Source organism: Bos indicus x Bos taurus, chromosome 9 (assembly GCF_003369695.1).
Source record: "Bos indicus x Bos taurus breed Angus x Brahman F1 hybrid chromosome 9, Bos_hybrid_MaternalHap_v2.0, whole genome shotgun sequence".
NCBI lineage: Eukaryota > Metazoa > Chordata > Mammalia > Artiodactyla > Bovidae > Bos > Bos indicus x Bos taurus.
The window spans coordinates 28,739,301-28,760,267 of NC_040084.1; the positions used below are offsets into that span (position 1 = coordinate 28,739,301).

Here is a 20,967-nt window from a genome sequence, read left to right on the forward strand (position 1 = left end):
TACTGCTCAGTCATTAAGTCCTGTGCCACTGACTCTTTGTGATCCTGTGAACTGCAGCAGGTTTGGCTTCCCTGTCCTTCACTATCTCCCAGAGTTTTCTCAAATTCATGTCCATTGAGTCCGTGATGCCATCTAACCATCTCATCCTCTGTCGTCCCCTTCTCCTTTTGCCTTCAATCTTTCCCAGCATCAGGGTCTTTTCCAATGAGTTGGCTCTTTACATCAGGTGGCCAAAGTATTGGAGCTTCAGCTTCAACATAAGTCTTTCCAATAAATATTCAAGGTTGATTTCCTTTAAGACTGATTAGTTTGATCTTCTTGCAGTCCAATGGACTCTTAAGAGTCTTCTCCAGCACCACAATTTGAAAGCATCAATTCTTTGGTGTTCAGCCTTCTTTATGATCCAACTCTGAAATCTGTACATGACTACTGGAAAAACCATAGCTCTGACTAGCAGACCTTTGTTGACAAAGTGGTGTCTCTGCTTTTTACACCCTGTCTAGTGTGCCAGTGGTAAAGAACTCACCTGCCAATGCAGGAGATGGAAGAGACACAGGTTCAATCCCTGGGTTGGGAAGATCCCCTGGAGAAGGGCATGGCAAACCACTCCAGTATCCTTGCATGGAGAATCCCATGGACAGAGGAGCCTGGGAGGCTACGAGTCCATAGCATCGCAAAGAGTCAGACACTACTGAAGTGACTTAGCATGCATTCAACTTTGTCACAGCTTTCCTTTCAAGGAGCAAGTGTCTTTTAATTTCATGGCTGCAGTTACCGTCTGCAGTGATTCTGGATCCCCAGAAAAGAAAATCTGTCACTGCTTCCACTTTTTCTCCTTCTTTTTGCCATGAAGCGATGGGTCCGGATCCCATGATCTTAGTTTTTTGAATATTGAGCTTCAAGCCAGTTTTTTCACTCTCCTGTTTCACTCTCATCAAGAGGTTCTTTAGCTTATCTTCACTTTCTGCCACTAAAGTGGTATCATCTGTATATCAGAGGTTGTTGATATTTCTCCTAGTAATCTTGATTCCAGCTTGTGATTCATCCAGCCCAGCATTTCACAAGATGTACTCTGCATATAAGTTAAATAAGCAGGGTGACATTATACAACCTTGACATTCTCCTTTCCCAATTTGGAACCATTGGTTGTTCCACGTCCGGTTCTAACCGTTGTTTCTTGACCTGCACACAGGTTTCTCAGGAGGCAGGTAAGGTGGTCTGGTATTCCCATCTCTTTAAGAATTGTCCAGTTTGTTGTGATCCACACAGCCAAAGGGTTTAGCATTAAGTCAATGAAGCAGAAATAGGTGTTTTTCTGGAATTCCCTTGCTTTCTATATGATCCAACAAATGTTGGCAATTTGATCTCTAGTTCCTCTGCCTTTTCTAAACCCAGCTTGTACATCTGGAAGTTCTCATTTCATATACTGCTACCCTAGCTTGAATGATTTTATCATAACCTTGCTAGCATGTGAAATGAGTGTGACCATATGGTAGTTTGAACATTCTTTGGCATTGACCTTCTTTGGGATTGGAATGAAAACTGACCTTTTCCAGTCCTGTGGCCACTGCTCAGTTTTCCAAATTTGCTGGCATATTGAGTGCAGCACTTTGACAGCATCATCTTTTAGGATTTTAAATAGCTCAGCTGGAATTCTATCACCTCCACTAGCTTTGTTCGTAGTGATGCTTCCTAAGGCCCACTTGACTTCACACTCCAGGATGTCTGGTTTTAGTGAAAGACTACACTATTGTGGTTATCTGGGTCATTAAGACCATTTTTATATAGTTCTTCTGTGTATTCTTGGCACCTCTTCTTAATCTCTTCTGCTTCTGTTAAGTGAGTACCATTTCTGTCCTTTATCATGTGCATCCTTGCATGAAATGTTCCCTTGATAGCTCCAATTTTCTTGAAGAGATCTCTAGTCTTTCCCATTCTCTTGTTTTCCTCTATTTCTTTGCATTGTTCACTTGAGAAGGCTTTCTATATCTCCTTATTATTCTCTGGAATTCTGCATTCAGTTGGGTATGTCTTTCCTTCTTCCTTGCCTTTTACTTCTCTTTTATCAGCTATTTGTAAAGCCTCCTCAGACACTCACTTTGCCTTGGTGCATTTCTTTTTCTTTGGGAAAATACAATTATACTGCTCCACTTATTCAAAACCTTCAGTCAAGTCCAGGCAATTTATCATGAAATGCAATGCGCTTGTGAATATACTTCCTTTTGAACTTCCAGCCATATCTGCAACTTCCAGTATATTGATTTAATTATAGTTCCCTAAATACATCACACATTTTAAGCCTCCTTCTTCCTAGGACACATTCCTCTTTGCCTGGCAAACTAGTGTTTTTCTTCCAATATCTTGAAATACCATCACCTCCTCTGAGAAACTGTCCCTGGCTTTAGAATTTCTTATAGTTGTCTCTGAGCATCTTCTCCTTGAGTCACACTGTTGCAGTGGCATTAGGCACACTGTTTCACAATAATTTACTTACTTAACATCAATCCCGTGTTCTTCGATAGCAAAGACCTTGTTCTGTTCAACTTGGTCTCCTTGGTGCCTGGGATATTCTTTAGCATTAAGGAGCTGTTTATACTACAGCTTTATTAGTAATTAGAGGATAAAACTCCTAGGTAAAATTGTAAAATACATGTGGATTGGGCATTTTTAACCTCTTAATTAACCAGGGATGAGTAATAAAAAATTTTGCCACAAAACAAAAACTTAGTCTCCTGACTTCTGAGTTGGTCCTCTAAATTATGATGAGTCACTAACGGCAAATAAGCAGATACTTCTGAAATGATCCAATCCATCCAGTAACATAGCTAAAATAATCAGATTTCCTGTGCCCCTTTTATTAAAATCATAATAACATGAAATTTAAGAGAGATATGTGGTCAGGTAACCAAAATCACCAAAAGGTGGTCTAGAGCTGGTCTCAGGGAGATAATTTCCTATTTAGATCAGCAACTCTTAAAGCAGTTTCTGCAGAAATCTCGGTGCAAGTAAAGTAGGAAAGAGAGTAGAGTAGTATCGGTCGCTCAGTTGTATCCGACTCCCTGCGACCCCATGGACTGTAGACCACCAGGCTCCTCAGTCCATGGGGATTCTCCAGGCAAGAATACTGGAGTGGGTTGCCACTTCCTTCTCCAAAACAGAGTAGAAAAGAAATAAAATTAGAGCTAAGTAAAAAGGCAAGAAAAAGCTATCCTAATTTTAAAACCTCCTAAATAATACTTCACAAAACAGCATTTAGTCAACATCTGCTTCCTGCAAAGCACTAATAAAAAAAAAAGGAACATGAGCAAACACAAAAACGAGCCCACAAGTGCAGCAGCCAAATGCAGCATTATGAAGCCACTCAACCTCTTACCTCACCACTCCAGAAGCTAAAGATGTAATTCTCCATTTTCAAATATAACAATGCTTTTCCTACGTTTTAAAGTTCACACATATGTTTACACAAGATACTACTAAATTTTGGATATTAGCAGTAATGTGATTGCCTAAATGAACTCATGCAACACAAATTCTAATTAATGGAAATCTGGATTTTTAGTTTATCTGTGTTAAGCTGAGAGGGAATTCTTAGTCTGTTACAAGCCTGTGGGTTCTAAAGACCTCTAAGTCTGTGTATCCTCAAAACTGCAGAAACTGCACCCTTGGAAATGCCAGAATGTACTCATAACCATATGATAAATTCTGTTTATGAAAGTATTACTTGACAGTATATACTTAAAGCACATTCAGATACTACAACAAAATAAATACATCATAAAGTAGAGTGCACAATGTATATTTAAGATGAATATGAAATGTCAAAGTCTGTACTTTTCTACAGAGCACTTTGAGTTATGCCTATAGATTTTGGGGAATTCTTTGGTGGAAAAGAGTAGGAAGCCTTACTCTTGGGGATTTCCTCCTAGATGCTGAGGAAAAGATTACTTTCATGTAAAAATATATATTATCACCTTGGCTCTAGCCTACCACGACCACTAAACTCAAAAAGTGCTGCCCTACTTAGAGATACCATTACTTTGTTTATTGCAACTTAACCTTTATAACTTTTTTTTTTTTTTTTAAGAAAAACTATTTCTCTCTCCAATAGTCCTGAATCTATCTGTGGGATAGTTCACAGAACCAATCTAAACTCCTATATATGTAAGACAGTCCTTCAACAAACATAATGGTCACAAGAAATGGAGATGTACTGGATGCCAGGAAATGTGCTGGGTATTTGACAATCATTAATCAAAAAATAAAACTACAGGCAAATCGTGCCATTTCTATGTTACAGAAATGAAGTAGAAGAAAAGGAGGAGAGGTGTGGAGGGGGAAGAGAGGAGGGTGGGAAAGGAAACAGGCTACAAAGCGGCTAGCGACTTTGCTGGAGTAAAATGGCTAGTTAGGGGCTGAGCTGAGATCTGACTCCAAAGCTTGTGCTTGTTTTTCTTTCTTGACACATTATGTTATACTATACGTTCACGCCCACCTTCCCAGGTGTTCATTTCTCCTAAAGAAATATCTCCATTTTATGACTATTCCTTCTATCACTTCTGCAATAACAGAACATCCTGATCAATGTGTGTGCACGTGTATTTATTTGTAAGAGTAATCTCCCCAGAAAAATTTGACCACAGTAGAATAGAGTTAGATCACCACTCCTTGCTCTGCTAAAGCTGCTATTAATACAACTTAAAAACATGCTACCTTTGTTGGACAATCACTTGACATTATATCAAAATGGCCATAAACCAAAATTCTTTCATATTGTTTTAACAGATCCTTCTATTAACCATTTCTTCTCTATCTCCCCTATCTTTTTTATAGCAACTTAACCTTTATAACATCTTTTTTTTTTTTTTTTAATTTTGAAGCAAAAATATTTCTGTCTCCAATAGCCCTAAATCTACCTGTGGGATAGCTCACAGGATCAGTCTAAACTCCTCCATATGTAAGACAGTCCTTCAAACAAACATAATGGTCACAAGTAATAGAGACATACTGGATGCCAGGAAATGTGCTAGGTATTTGACAATCATTCTTTTTAAAAATGTATACAACTCATATATTTACCTAGATACAAACAACCCATCAAACTAATTTTTTACTCATAGAGAACAGCACTGATTATATATATGACTCTCTAATAAGTGTTAGCCGCTCAGTCATGCCCGGCTCTTTGCAACCCCATAGACTGCAGCCCACCAGGCTTCTCTGTGCATGAGATTTTCCAGGCAAGGATACTGGAGTTGGTTGCCCTTTCCTTCTCCAGGGGATCTTCCCAACCCAGGGCTTGAACCTGGGTCTCCTGCACTGCAGGCAGATTCTTTATCGACTGAGCTACAAGGGCAGCCACAATTAACTAAAAAGTTAAGTTCAAAGTTTTCATCCCAGCATTTTTAAGACTCTTCACTATATCCCCAATGTACCTCTCCACCCGTATCTTCTTCCGCCCTCCAAAGTCCACATAGCTCTGTCTTGTTCTTTTCCGTATTTGTGCCTTTGTTCATGCTGGTCTCTCAATCAGGAATGTTTTGCCCAATCACTGAAGTTCTATCACGCCTTCAAGGACCATCCCAATTACTCCATTGTCTGTAAAGTCTTCCCGAGTAATTTCAAAGTTTATCTGTTTCTTTTTCGAAACACCACAGCACTTTTTGGTTCTTTCATAGCACCTATTACAATCTGCTTCACAGGAAAGGTCTGTATATTATTTTCTCTTATTTCACCCCACCAAACAGATAGAAACGTAAGCTTCTTAAAAAAGATGGCATCTCATTCTGTTTTGCAATATATCATTAAACATAGTAGCTGAATCCAGGAGGGTGCTTTTTTTTTAATATATAAATTTATTTATTTTAATTGGAAGCTAATTTCTTTACAATATTGTATTGGTTTTGCCATACGTCGACATGAATCTGCCACGGGTGTACACGTGTTCCCAATCCTGAACCCTCCTTCCACCTCCCTCCCCGTTCCATACCTCTGGGTTATCCCAGTGCACCAGCTCCAAGCACCCTGTATCATGCATCAAGCCTAGACAGGCGATTCGTTTCATATATGATATTATACATGTTTCACTGCCATTCTCCCAAATCATCCCACCCTCTCCCTCTCCCACAGAGTCCAAAAGACTGTTCTATACATCTGCGTCTCTTTTGCTGTCTCGCATACAGGGTTATTGTTACCATCTTTCTAAATTCCATATATATGCATTAGTATACTGTATTGGTGTTTTTATTTCTGGCTTACTTCACTCTGTATAATAGGCTCCAGTTTCATCCACCTCATTAGAACTGATTCAAATGTATTCTTTTTAATGGCTGAGTAATACTCCATTGTGTATATGTACCACTGCTTTCTTATCCATTCATCTGCTGATGGACATCTAAGTTTCTTCCATGTCCTGGCTATTATAAACAGTGCTGTGATGAACATTGGGGTGCACATGTCTCTTTCAATTCTGGTTTCCTCAGTGTGTATGCCCAGCAGTGGGATTGCTGGGTCATAAGGCAGTTCTATTTCCAGTTTTTTAAGGAACCTCCACACTGTTCTGCATAGTGGCTGTACTAATTTGCATTCCCACCAACAGTGTAAGAGGGTTCCCTTTTCTCCACACCCTCTCCAGCATTTATTGCTTGTAGACTTTTAGATCGCAGCCATTCTGACTGGCGTGAAATGGTACCTCATTGTGGTTTCGATTTGCATTTCTCTGATAATGACTGATGTTGAGCATCTTTTCATGTGTTTGGTAGCCATCTGTATGTCTCAGGAGGGTGCTTTTAAATAGATATTCATTTATTAGAGTTTAGTTAACTACTCATCTCAGAGATGCATGTACTGAGTTCTGAAATTCATTAAATAAAGAATATCTTAAGAATACTGAGATTATTAAAGAATAACTTAAATAAAGAATATCTATAACCATCCATCTATTGTTGGGGACATATAGCACTAAATTATGGAACCATAGACTATAGAATAATGCAGATACTTTTTTCACTGTATTGATCTCATGATGGAGAACTGAAATCATATTATTCATACTGGTGTAATCATGTTGATAAAAACTGAAATCTCAAGAGCCTTCTTCAGGGTCACATGACTAATTAAAAGCTGAGTTGGCCTTCCAACAAAGCTTTTTAATTTCTAGCTGAGTTATTTTTCTCTACTATTATTATCTAAATCATGTATCAATACATTTTCATAAATGTCTGCTGCAAAAAAATTAATCTAAGGGAGAAAGATTCTCTTCTTTCTTATAGGATATGATTTATCTTCAAATTATTATTTGTATGGGGAGAATTAAAAATAAAACTCACTAATGATGATTAAAGAGGATTATATTACACAAAATTTCTTTGCACAAATCTTACTTACTTTGCAACTTAACTATGAAGACTATAGTCAAGAATTAGGATATTTAAAAATATCACTGTTCAGTCAAAATAAATGTCATAGAGCCTATACACTAATAATGTTCATGATCTTTACTCACAAGCCCATCCTACAGATTTAATCAGAGCCTGTTTATGCCTCTGTTTTGTTTTAGCCATCTTGTTACCAGTTTAGAGGATAGTAAACATTTTGCTAAACATCCATTTCCCCTTTGAGCCTTTCCTCCTGTAGTCACTGCATGTAATTTGTTGTTTCCAAGAATGAAGTTGAGACCCAGACCTGACAAATCAGAGTTCAAATGCCCTGAGCCACAGGGACTGGCTCAGAAGTGGTGTGGGACACACAGGAGGCAGACAGAAGCCTGCCTTCACAGGCTTATGACATTTTTCCAACTCAGCAAAGGCATAAAGAGTGGGTTCATGATGGAAGTTAGTCCATCTTAGGACTGGTGCCAATGCTACTAGGTAAAGACACTTTTTTCTCTTTGAATTTAAACTTGAGAAATTAGGCCTGAAGCTGTCAATAGCAACACCAAGCAGAGCCTGAGAATGAAGCCAAGTTGAAGAAGACTAGAGCCAAGAAGCAGACGGAAATTGGGTCCTTACAAAATAATCTGAGCTCTAGATCAAGGTGAGACTGAAAGCTGGGTGACATAAATCTGATAAAATTCTCCCATTCTCCTTAAGCCAACTTGAAATGGATTTGCTATTATGAACAACTATAACATTCCTAGCTAATGCACTCTGGTGTTTTGACTTTCTCAACCCACTTTCTCAACCAATAACCTAGACTGAAAAGGTCATACAGAATGATAGTGAAGAGTAAGAGTTATTACATACTTCAGATGAAGTAACGGCTTATAGTTTAAAAGTGAAGATGAAGACTGCTAATATGTAAAAAAGAATACAAGGAATTTCAAAAATGTGGAGTCCCTAAGTCAAGGACTTGAGCATCAGTTCAGTTCAGTTCAGTCGCTCAGTCGTGTCTGACTCTTTGCGACCCCATGAATCGCAGCACGCCAGGCCTTCCTGTCCATCACCAACTCCCGGAGTTCACTCAAACTCATGTCCATTGAGTCGGTGATGCCATCCAGCCATCTCATCCTCTGTCGTCCCCTTCTCCTCCTGCCCCCAATCCCTTCCAGCATCAGAGTCTTTTCCAATGAGTCAACTCTTCGCATCAGGTGGCCAAAGTACTGGAGTTTCAGCTTCAGCATCAGTCCTTCCAATGAACACCCAGAGCTGATCTCCTTTAGAATGGACTGGTTGGATCTCCTTGCAGTCCAAGTGATTCTCAACAGTCTTTTCTAACACCACAGTTCAAAAGCATCAATTCTTTGGTGCTCAGCTTTCTTCACAGTCCAACTCTCACATCCATACATAACTACAGGAAAAACCATAGCCTTGACTAGACGGATCTTTGTTGGCAAAGTAATGTCTCTGCTTTTGAATATGCTATCTAGGTTGCATAGCATCCTGGAAAACCACTCAGTCCCAGGAAAACCAGAGTGGTGGCCATGCTATTTGGGAGTATAGAGATTCCTGCAATGATCTACATAAACCAGAAGACAGGTAAGTGGTCATTAAGTCACAAAGCACTCAAGGCAGGTGGTGCTGAGGCTTTGACGTTGCTGGAGCTGTAGAGGAAAGTGTGGTAAGCACACAGAATTCTCAGGCTCTCCATTGATTTGTGTTAATTGCAAACATGGAATTCACTGAGAAATATCTTACTCTAAGCCAGCAGAGCATGGAGAGTAAACAGATGGATAAAAATCGGCCATCCCAATGAAGCCAAAAGACAACTGTAGGTGTGACTTTGTCTGGTTGCTCAGTCATATCCAACTCTCTGTGACCCTATGGACTGAAGCCCTCCAGGCTTCTCTGTCCATGGGATTTTCCAGACAAGAATACTGGGGCGGGTTGCTATTTACTTCTCCAGAGGATTTTCCCAACCCAGGGATCGAACCCACATCTCTTATGTCTCCTGCATTGGCAGAAGGATTCTTTACCACTGTGCCACCTAGGAAGCCCCAGGTGTGACTCTTCAGATTTGTGTTCAAAAAAAAAAAAAAAATATATATATATATATATATATATATAGAGAGAGAGAGAGAGAGAGATAGGATGCTATGACAAGAAAATTTCTGAATTTGAGATTTTAGGAAGAAAAAAATTCATATGATAAGTCCAGGGTGTAACTATAGAAGGGGTTGGGTAAACACAAGTTTATTGCTTGAGTTGTGAAGGTCAAAAGCTGAAAAGTTGTGGTGTTGGGTACAGACATAAAGTCACCCAGACTGGGGACAGGAAATGGGTGGGACAAGATGACTGTTCACTAGTTGCTGGAGTGTTCAGTGAAGAATCAGTTTGAAGTGGTAAATAGTTCACAGGAATGAGCAATGGTGGTTGACAGTATAGCCAATTGGCTCGAAGGAACAGGAATGAGTAAAAGAGGGTAGAGAAATAACAGTCTAGACGCGGGAAGGTGTATGGACGGCATGTGACCCACTTCTCTACCCTAGGATTCATGAACTATGGAGCAATCAGCCATCTCCAATAGGAAGGACTCAGGGGGAAGTGGGAGAGTCAAGATTCAGGGCTAGAGCAAAAAGAGAGGTTGAGAGTTTATTGTGATTGAACAGGTGTTCCAGAGGGCATGACAGAACGGTTTTGTAGGAAGAATAAAAAGCAGAGATTAGGTCAGGGAAAGGCAGCACAAAGCATAATAAAGTTTCAAGGTAGAAGGGAGAAATGAATAGACAAATGATAAAAACAGAGATTTGAAGCATTGGAAAATTATGTTTCGCAAGGCTAACAAAATTACATGTTTCAAAACTGGTAACACAGACTACAGGAACCAGAGAATTTAGGAAGAGCTAGCAGCTATGATGGGAAACGTGAAATTCCTTTTCTTCCTGGGGTGAGGTTCTGAGTGACAGATGTGGATCAAGGCAGGTAAGGGAGGCAATGGAAGGGCCTGCAGTCATGTGTAGGAATGCTGGCCAGGAAGGCATGTGGGAAGAAAGTCTGTGGGACTTCAGGGTGAAGGACAGTTACCACAAAGGTGGACTCCAAGCAGGTGCAGGGGCATAGGATGTTATTTCAAATCAGTTACAGAACAAATAAGTTTGAGGCAAGATTAGTGATTAAACGTAACAACAATAAAATTACATTACCTACTTCACTCCTTACTAAAACAACTTCCAAAGGATTAAAACTTTTTAAAAAAGACATCAGAGGTACTATTAAAAATGTAGATGAATATGTTTAAAGTGGGAAAGTCCTCCTTATAAACTATGAGAGAAGAAATTGATAGCTTTCACATCTATAAAATTTAAGTATTTTGCAAAGCAAAGCACCCTATATAGTTAATTGCAAACAAAAGAAATTGATTTTAAAAACTGTTATTTAAAATGTAACAGACATACAAAGAGTTAATATCCTTATGAATTAAAAGTTATTGAAACAAACAAAAGAGAATTAAAATAAGTGAAGAACACAAAAAGCAATTCATACAAATAAATCCAAAATACCCAATAAACATACTGACTACCTAAAAATATTTAGCCACATTAGCAAAGAAATACAAATATGAACTATCTTTTCCTACTAAATTTCTAAATTAAAAATTTTTGAAACAGTACTAGTACTTTGGTAAAAATTTTCAGTATAAATGGCAACAGGCTTCCTGGAAAGATATTCTGCAAAATGTTTTAAAAAATGGTTAAAAAGTGACTATCCATTGATTTATCAACTCCATGTCTAGAAATTTATTACAAGAAATTAATAAGGTAGCTGTGTACAGTGTATAAAGATCACAAATACAGTTATCTACTATGGTATTATTTACAAAAACAAACTTGGAAACATTCTGCACATTTACCAATAGGGATTAGTTAAAAATTTAATAGATCAGTATGTAGCCATTAAAAAAGATGATTTATTACCTTGAAAAGATATAGTAAGATGATATATTAAGGGCATATATTACTTTTGTTTTTTAAGATATATATATAGGCAAAGAATTTTATAATTAACGGTGGAAATACAGGTGGATGTTATTTTCCTCTTAATTTTGAAAGTTTCTGATTTTCACTGGAGTGTATATTATCTCAAAAACACAACTGCAAAGCTTTAAAGTTTAAAACTTAGTGGTATTTTAAGTGGCAAACATTAACGGCCTAGAAAATAACATGTGGAATAAACCATTATAAGATAACAATGGAGAGCTGATAAAAAGGATGAGAATGAAAGGAAAAAAAAAATCGCTTGATTATACTTTCACATCTGTGATTCTTGGTGAAGAATTCACAGCAGTAAGAACAGACTGTCCTTGGGAAAACAGAATTCTACATTTGAACATTGCTAATATTTAAAGCCACACATTTTAAAGATGTGTGTTTTTCTTTTTGTCTTCTTTGTTTTGCTGCATAGGGTACAGCAAAATGAAAATGGGGCCGAACTGGGATATTCTGTTTCACACCTTTAAGAGCTGAAATTTTATCTAGCCAAAACCTGTCATGGGTCACTCTGCATAATCAGAAAACATGTTATTTTTTAAAATTATTCTTTCTATTCATTTTTATTCTGATAATAGTAATTTTAAGAAGAAAAAATAGGATAAAAACTGTATACCATTATCACATTAATAAAAAAAAAATCCTTACAAAGATACAAAGACTAGAAGACACTTAATACTAACGCAACTATGCGTGAATATTAGAACTGAAATTGTAAAGTCTTTAAGTGTTCTTAATAGTGTGATGGTTTTATGACAAAAATATCTGAAAGAAAAGAGTTAATAAAGTGAACCTTAAACAATCCTTTTGCAAGATAATTTGAAATGTCCTTATAACTTAAACTGCTGTCCTTAGGTACAATCATATTTCATTAATCCATATTTTAAGTGGATTACATTGAGACAAAACCCACAAAGTGAAGAACTTAACCAATTCAGTATTAAGACCAATAATAATTACTAATAGGTGATATGAAAAGTTTTCCAAAGTTTAGGCAAATTAAGATACTTTTTAAAAGAGTTGGTAAACATGAACATCTATGAGTTTAAAAAATGCTTTGTTTCCTCCCATTTTACAGTCACACCTGAAAAGTTTGTTTCCTTTCAAAGCATTCAAACCTAGAATCCAAACATGGACTCCTCAGAGTTGAAACAACTATGCTGGGTTTTACTTGAAGTTTAATATTCTTTGGCAAAAACCACAAACACCTCAGGGAGCTGACCCAGATCTACCATGTGAGGAAATTATCCTTCACTTTCCCTGAAAACATTCTTCTACCCTCCCTGAGGCAAACAGATAAAAACTATGACCTCCGCCCATGTTGTAGACTGGTTCCATTTTCACACTGTCAAACCCACGTGGCCAGAATGAATGGAAAACCTGAATGATCTTGTTTAGATCTCTACTTGGGTTGAAAGCAGAGGACTCTGACTATGTCAGGACACAGCAGATGCCCTGCCCAAGTTATCATATTGCTTATTGTGTAAGCATCTTTACAACTGATACTGAAGATGGGCACAGATCAAGTGGCCAGCAATCCAAAATGCAGTTATCAGCAAGGCTGGTTTCTTCTTGGGAACTCAGGAGAATCTATTCCATGCCTCTTTCCCAGCTTTTGGTGGTGGCCGGTAAGTCTAGGAATCTCTTGAAGTCGCATAGCTCTTATTTCTGCTTCCAGTGTCACATGTTTGCCTCTGAGTCTCTGCCTCTGTGTCTATTCTTATCAGGATACCAGTCATACTGGGTTAAGGGCACATCCTACTCCTGTATGACATCATATTAGGCCATGACAACTGCAATGGTCCTATTTCTAAATAAGGTCTCATTCCAGGAAGTACATGAATTATCAGACCTTATCCAACCCAGGAAACCCACCAACTGTGTCCTCATTCTTCTCCTGCCATTTTTGTAAATAGTGCTGGCCCTCAACCTCAAGCCAGGGTGCTGAAAAGCACCCTTCATTTCCACCTCCCCTTAACTTCATGTCCCAGTTATCATCAAGCCTAATCACTTTCCACTCCTAATATTTCTAGACTATGATACTCTTGTGTATCCCTAAATTCTTCATCGCTAATTCATGATTCACTCTCTAGCATCTCTTGCTTGGGCTATAACAGTCTGTCCAATATTCCTCAAATCCAATCTTCTCCGAGCTGCAAGAGTCTATATAGATAAATACATAGAGAGTCATGGCATGGTAGAAAGATGCAGAGTTGCTTTTTGTGTTTTTCTAAGTTTTCACTCCTGTAAACAGTTCTGCTTCTTTATTGCAATGAACACAATTATAACAGACATCCTTCTTCAGAGACACAGAGACTGAGAGCAGAGTGGTTTCTGTGCTAGACCTTGGCCTTTGTAACATCTTCTGACTTGATAGATTCTTTGCAAACTTTCAGAATGCAACAAAATCCATTATATCTGTAGTCTGGATTTTTATTAGACTCTATTAGATTTGGGAAATATAGACAAGAGGGTCTTATTCCAGTGTTCTGAGATTTAATATTATATCTGGCTCCAGAAGCCCCATGATAGAAGTACTTATTCTCATTTTTTAATAAACAAAAAAATATATGAATGTAACTACATGAGTTAAAGGTTATCCTTAATTACACACACACACACACTATACATAGTGATTTCAAGAACAGTATTTTCTTCTGAGACATATTAACCCAGCCCATAAAAATTAGTCTAGAAGTAAATCACTTAAGAGTCATTTAATATAAGCATGTTTGGGAAGACTGCTTAACTCTTTCTTATCTTTCACGAATTTATTCCCAAAACTAACATACTGAACCTCAGTTTCTTCCTTTCTTTCACCCGACAAGTGAAAACTTACAGTTACCCATGCTGATTTCTGGGGTTCCCTGGTAGCTCAGATGGTAAAGAACCTGCCTGCAATGCAGAAGACCAGGGTTCAGTTCCTGAGTGGGGAAGATTCTCTGGAGAAGAGAATGACCACCCACTCCAGTATTCTTGCCTGAAGAATTCCATTGACAGAGGAGCCTGGCAAGCTACAGTCGATGGGGTCTCAAACAGTCAGACACGACTGAGCGACTAACACACACACATGCTGATTTCCACATTCCCAAAGGCCATTCATTCCTTTTCATCAGCACAGCAAAATTTAGGGCTTAGGTGGAAATAGTAACTCTAAGGAGGGAGAATCCAAGATGTAGAGGAAGGCATTTAGCTCCATTTACACTGTCTATAAAAGCTTCTGCTGCTGCTACCCAAACAAGTGTTCAAGCCATGTTTGCTCCAGACTACTATAACTACTACTCCATAATCTTCAAGGGTCTCTATTCTGCTGGCCCACTTTTCAGTCTGAGAAATCCTATTCTAACTAATTCAAGATTCTAGGTAAGATTATTTCCTTCTATTTAGAAACATATACAAATCTGAACTGTTTTATTCTTAAATAGACAGCTCTGAACTTCCTTTCCAATAAGCACCCAACTCTTGGACACCATCATTTTTTAAGAATTGGAGTTATTAGAAAACATAAATCCACTCTGATTTAAAGTCACTTCAGTTGTGTCCAACTCTGTGTGACCCTATGGACTGTAGCCCATACGGCTCCTCTGTCCATGGGCTTCTTTAGGCAAGAACACTGGAGTGGACTGCCATGCCCTCCTCCAGGGGATCTTCCCAGGGATCAACCCATGTCACTTAAGGTCTCCAGCATTGGCAGGCGGGTTCTTTACCACCAATGTCACCTGGGAAGCCTGTATAAGTCCATACTGTGCTTTATACTTGGACAGATGCATAAAGCCGTTATTTGCCATTGAGCACAAGAATAAAAAAAATATATCCCACTTGAGTATGAAGTAGATTACCTATTTGATTTCTCAAAGTCAACTGTACTTCCAATAAAAAGATAAACAATAATAATAATCACTTTTGGTTTTTTGCCTATGTTCAAGTGTTCTCTTTATGTAATATCACTGATAATGACTTATAAAAAGTATATCAAGGCTCTTTGCTCAGTCACTCAGTCGTGTCCAACTTTGTGAGACCCCATGGGCTATAGCCCCCCAGGCTCCTCTGTCCATAGAATTTTCCAGACAAGAATACTGGAATGGGTTGCCATTTCCTACTCCAAGGGATCTTCCTGACCCAGGGATCAAACCTGCATCTCTTGCTTCTCCTACATTGGCAGGCAGATTCTTTATCACTGCACCACCTGGGAATAAAAATTACTGAAACCAACAAAATTCAAAAGAACATGCAGTTTTCCTTCTTTTTTAAAAATTTATTTATTTTTAATTGAAAGATAATTACTTTACATTATTGTGTATTACGGAGAAGGCAATGGCACCCCACTCCAATACTCTTGCCTGGAAAATCCCATGGATGGAGGAGCCTGGTAGGCTGCAGTCCATGGGGTCGCTAAGAGCTGGACATGACTGAGCGACTTCTTTCACTTTTCACTTTCATGCATTGGAGAAGGAAATGGCAACCCACTCCAGTATTCTTGCCTGGAGAATCCCAGGGATGGGGGAGCCTGGTGGGCTGCCGTCTATGGGGTCGCACAGAGTCGGACACAACTGAAGCGACTTAGCAGCAGCAATTGTGTATTAAAGTAATGAAAGATAAACGGGTATTTACCCATAAAAACTTTAAAAAGTGTAAGTCAATGAATAATACTGTGGGATGTCTGATCAAAGAAAGAAAAGCTAAGGGAGTGTATATTCGGTCATGCGAATAAAAAAGGCAAGAGGAGGAGGGGACAACAGAGGACAAGACGGTTGAATGGCATCACTGACTCAATGGAGACGAGTCTGAGCAAACTCCAGGAGACGGTGAAGGGCAGAGAAGGCTGGCATGCTTGCAGTCCATGGGGTCACATAAAGTTGGACACAACTGAGCAACTGAACAACAAAATAAAAAACCCTTGTGAACATTTAAAAACTGAAAAGAATAAAAAGAGCATGTACTAACCACAGGAATTTTAAAACGGGAAAACAGGAGCCCTGGATTTATCCCTAATACATGATTTTTGCACGTCAATCACTTAAACTTGGGCCTTAGATCTCTATACATATTAATAAAATGTTTAATTAGTATGTAAAAGAATTATGTGGCATCATAGTTATGGAAGCTTATTTTACTATATGATTTATAGGGTGCTTTTTTCTATTCAAAAAGGCATGATTTTTTTGGTAACTCAATTAAAAATCTTGTGTTGAAGGAAAGGAAAACCACTGACTTTACTATCAAGCAATTTAGGTTTGAGTTTCATCAACATCTTAAAATACAATTTTCAAATTGCTCAATTTCCCATCTTCACTGGAGACTGCAGGAAATTTAGTCTTAATTAAGCCTGATTTACCCTCATTTAGCATTAAAAGATACTGGGGGTGGGGACTGAATAGGCAGAGAACAGAGGACTTTTAGGGCAGTGAAAATACTCCTATGATATTACATGGATGGATGTCTGCATCTGCGTGCATGCTCAGTCGGCTTTGACTCTTGGCAACCCCATGGACTATAGCCCACAAGGCTATATATGTCATTATATATTTGTCCAAAGCCACAGAATGTACAACAACGAGAGTGAACTCTAAGGTAAACCAGGGAATTTCGGTGATTACGATGTGTCAGTGTAGGTTCATCCACTGTAACGAATGTACCACTGCCGTGTGTGATGTCCACAATGGAGGTGGTCATACATGTGTAGGCCAGAGGTTATTTAGGAAATCTCTGTACCTTCCACTCAATTTTTCTGTGAATATAAAACAGTTCCAATAAACCTCATCTTCAGAAATATGTTGTTTCTCAGAAATGTTACACCTTTTTTCAAATTTGCTTGCTGTATTTGAGCTCAAAATTTTTAAAGGAAGCAAAATGTTTCCTGTCCAACCTCCTGAATGGACAGACAAAATGTGGTGTGTTCATACAACAGAAAACTTCAGCAATAAAATGAGCGAAATGCTGATCCACATTACGACACATCTCAAAAACAGTATGTTAAGTGAAAAAAAGCCATAAACAAAAGATCACATATTTTATGATTCCATTGATATAAAATATTCAGAGAAGGCAAATCTATAGAGACTGAAGAAAGATTAGAAGTTGCCTGAACCTGAACAGAGATTAATCATAAGTGGGCATGAGGAATCTTATTGGGGTGATGAAAATGTTCTAAAACTGAATTATGGTGATGGTTTTACAACTTGGTAAAATTTCTTTAAAAATCATTGAAGGGGTAAATTTCTAAAAAATCTAGACTTCCAGTTTAAAATCGGCTAAAGAAGAGAGAAAATTCTTTAACAAAATTGAAATCTGACATTGTTTAAAATATCCTATATAAGGTATTCCATTAGTCTTTGATATTTTGTTGAAGAAAGTTGTGGTAAAGATAAAACTAAGAAGCTGATTACTAAAAACTTTTTGAAAACTTTTTTTCAATACATACTTTACTTCAAAATTAAAACATTTGAGTTTCCAAAACACTGTTTTAGAAAATGAACTTCCTTATAATAGTGTCAATAGAGGGGTACTGATCAGCACCTGATAAGTAGGGGGGAAAAAAGGTTTGCAAAATGCCAATCTAACAAATCATGATCCAGAACCCATATCACTTACAGAACTTTCTGTGAGCTTTATGACCATCAGATCTCATTTTAGTAGTCCCAATTCTGACCTTTTTGAATATTAAATCACAGAACGAATTTTGTGTGTGTGTAGCAATGTCAATAAGAAGAAAGGCATCTTATGAAGAGATAAAGTGGACAGATGGATCTTGAATCTATGTGTACACAGAGAAATCCAATACTCGGCGCAGTTCTAATCCATACTTTTTCAGTATTCAAACCACTAGTATGAGCGTTTTAGTTTTTAGTTTTTCCAGCTGAATATTTAAGTGGTCATTAGCACTGAATCTCCATTTTAGAGTCCTGCACAGACTCGGACTAAAACTTAACACCTGCAGGATTTTTTGTTTTGTTTTAGGTTTGTTCTTTTTCCCCAGTGTTTCCTATGTGCCCTACTTGTACCAAGCGCTCTTCCAAAGGAACCGTGTCCGTATGCGTTCCCTGGGATGAGCTCTACGAAGATGAAACTGACCGGTTCATCTGAGCCTCGCTCGGCAGGGACTTGCCAGTCTGGACAGCAAGTAAATCAGGGTCATCTCTCCCAGAGGGAACTATCAGGACTTTCCCCAACGAGCTGCTGCACGTCAGCAATTACGACCCACGCGCTCGTCTCCCGAACCCCTGCGACCACACTGCACTCCTCTCTCTCCCTGGCTGCCGGCCGGTGTCCCAGACTACGTGAAAATCCAACAGTTGCTGGGAACCCACGAGTTCACTCGATCTAATTATTCCCAGGTTTTACCAAAGAAAATGGATGGAGGCTGATGAGGTGAGGTGACTGGGCTAAAGACAGCTCGACGCGAGCCGAGCCGGCTAGAACACTCACTGCTGACCCCATGGCCGCGAGGGGCTGCCTGGGGCTGGAAACGCGCAGCCCAGGACAAACGACGTGGCACTGCTCGTGCGAGAGGCGAAGGCTTAGCAACTTACGAGACATCACCAACGTCCACCTTCAGGGCAGAATGGGCAAAAAGAAGTGATCAGATCTCCCTGGTTACCCCTGTTGACCTGAGCGCCCCCTTCCACTCTGCAAGGACCTCTGCGTGTTACATGATGTGGTCACTCTGGCCAAAGAGGCATCTGCTTGAATTCCCCCCCATGCTCGCGCGGACTGGCCAGAAAATAGGAAAGTTGCTCTTACCGCATCTTCGCTCGCTCAGTCTCCCCTGCCTCCCCAAGTCCTTTTCCCTCCGTCTTCTCTCCAGCCACCCCCACTCCACCTCCCCTTCACCACGTACATACCAGCCGCGCACAGAGGTGTCCGCAGAGCCTGGGCCGGGTCCCAGCGCTCAGGCTCGCCTGGCCTCTCGGTGGCCGCGAGCTGCAACGCTGACTCTAGCTCGCTGCCGCCTCTACCGTCCACGAGGATGCGACCGCGTCTGAGCTGCTGCGCTGGGGCGCAGGCTGGAGGTGGCGGCGACTGCTGGGGCGGAGAGAGCGGCCGCCGGGACCCGCCCCCGAGCGTGGAGCGCGACTCCCTCCCCTTAAACCCCCGCCCGCGACGCACCGGCCCGGGGTCCGGCTCCGGGCGTAACCCGGCCGCCAACCGGCTTGCTGGCCGGCGAGACGGTGGGTCTTACCTTCCGGCGTCCCGGGCAGTGTTGTTGTTTTTTTTTTCCCTGCGTGCGCCTTAACAGACAATTAATCATCGATGGTCATCACAGAACCCTCCTCGCCTACCACTCTCAGTTCCCCTGGGTGAGTGTTAAGGTTCTATTAAGATTTTACTTGCTGTGACTGAGGGAATTCGCTTTCCTCCCTTCTCCCTGTAGACCCTCCGAAGCATTTGTGGCCCGAAGTGACTGTCCTGAGGTTGCACTTTAATCGTGGCTGTTTGGATAAAGTGGCAATGTTCATGGTTTTCTTACCTGCACCCGAAATGTGGGTCTTCGTGTTTATTACCGCATCATTTTAGCAAATTGAGAAGTCATGTGCAATGTAGACAACTCTGGGGGAAAGAAAAGCAGAGATCAGTGTCTATCACGTTCCACTTTTAAGGTTCTCAAGAAAAATGAAGTCCTTCTAATAAGGTCTCATTATGAACTTTAGAAAGCGTAATAGATGAATGATGATACTGCTATTAAAATTAAGGTGCTTTTCCCTGCTTCTTTAAAAGGTGATTTCTCCTCACAGAAGTCCTGAGATCTCTGGTTCCCTGAAAGGCATTATTAGTGTCCAAAGTCGTCTTAACACCAACACATTCACTGATATTGTGAACCCGATCTTCCAACGCAAGCCCGTGATACCTACCACTTCACTACTGACTACTTCCAATATTTTCATAGGCAAAGGCTATGAGATAGAAAGATGTTTTCGTTAATGTACCTGCCGATAGTGCTACCCTCAGACTCTTTTAAGTATTTAATATTCCTACCCCAACATTGAGATAATAATCGTCTCTGTTTTCAAATAAACTGAGGCTCAGCAAGGTTAAATAATTTGAATAAAATGAATAGCTAGGAAGACTCCAATTTTGAGCCTAAGCCTTTCTTCCTTTAAGGTTGATTGACATTCTTTCAATTATACCCTGTTACTAAAACTTACAATTTTTCTAAATGCCGACATTGGTACATTTTGTTTTCTAAAAACATGGTTATTTGTATGGTCATACAAATAGTAATTAAAGAGATTGAGAGTTATTCATATCTTTAGTGTAATTTCAATTGTATAATAAAATATAATATTGTTATTTAAGGCAAATTTTTATTTTAGAGAGCCTATGATAGAGATGCTAAAATGTTTGAATTTATGAGTTACACTGCAATGGTTAGACTTTTTATGATTTTGCAACTGTACTCCTTATACTCACAAAATTTGTCTTGTAAAACCTGTTTTGGGGGGCAAGTTTGATCAAATCATTAGTCCTCGCTGACATGCCTTAAAGTTACATATTTGAAATCATCAGAACACTTGAATGTTTCCTCCATGAAAGCTGTATCTTCAGTAGCT

The 20,967-nt window shown here is 39.4% G+C and overlaps 1 protein-coding gene across 3 annotated transcripts in view; it reads right to left on the minus strand.

Annotated features, from left to right (window-relative positions):
• Window positions 1-19,399, minus strand: part of PKIB (cAMP-dependent protein kinase inhibitor beta) — a 120,461-nt gene extending 101,062 nt beyond the window's left edge. The window contains exon 1 of one of the 3 annotated variants that reach the window (XM_027551093.1): window positions 19,261-19,399. The gene's annotated coding sequence lies outside the window, so the exon portion shown is untranslated. The remainder of the gene's footprint in view (window positions 1-19,260) is intronic. The other 2 variants (XM_027551092.1, XM_027551094.1) reach the window with 2 other exon arrangements.
• Window positions 19,400-20,967: the final 1,568 nt, after the last annotated feature.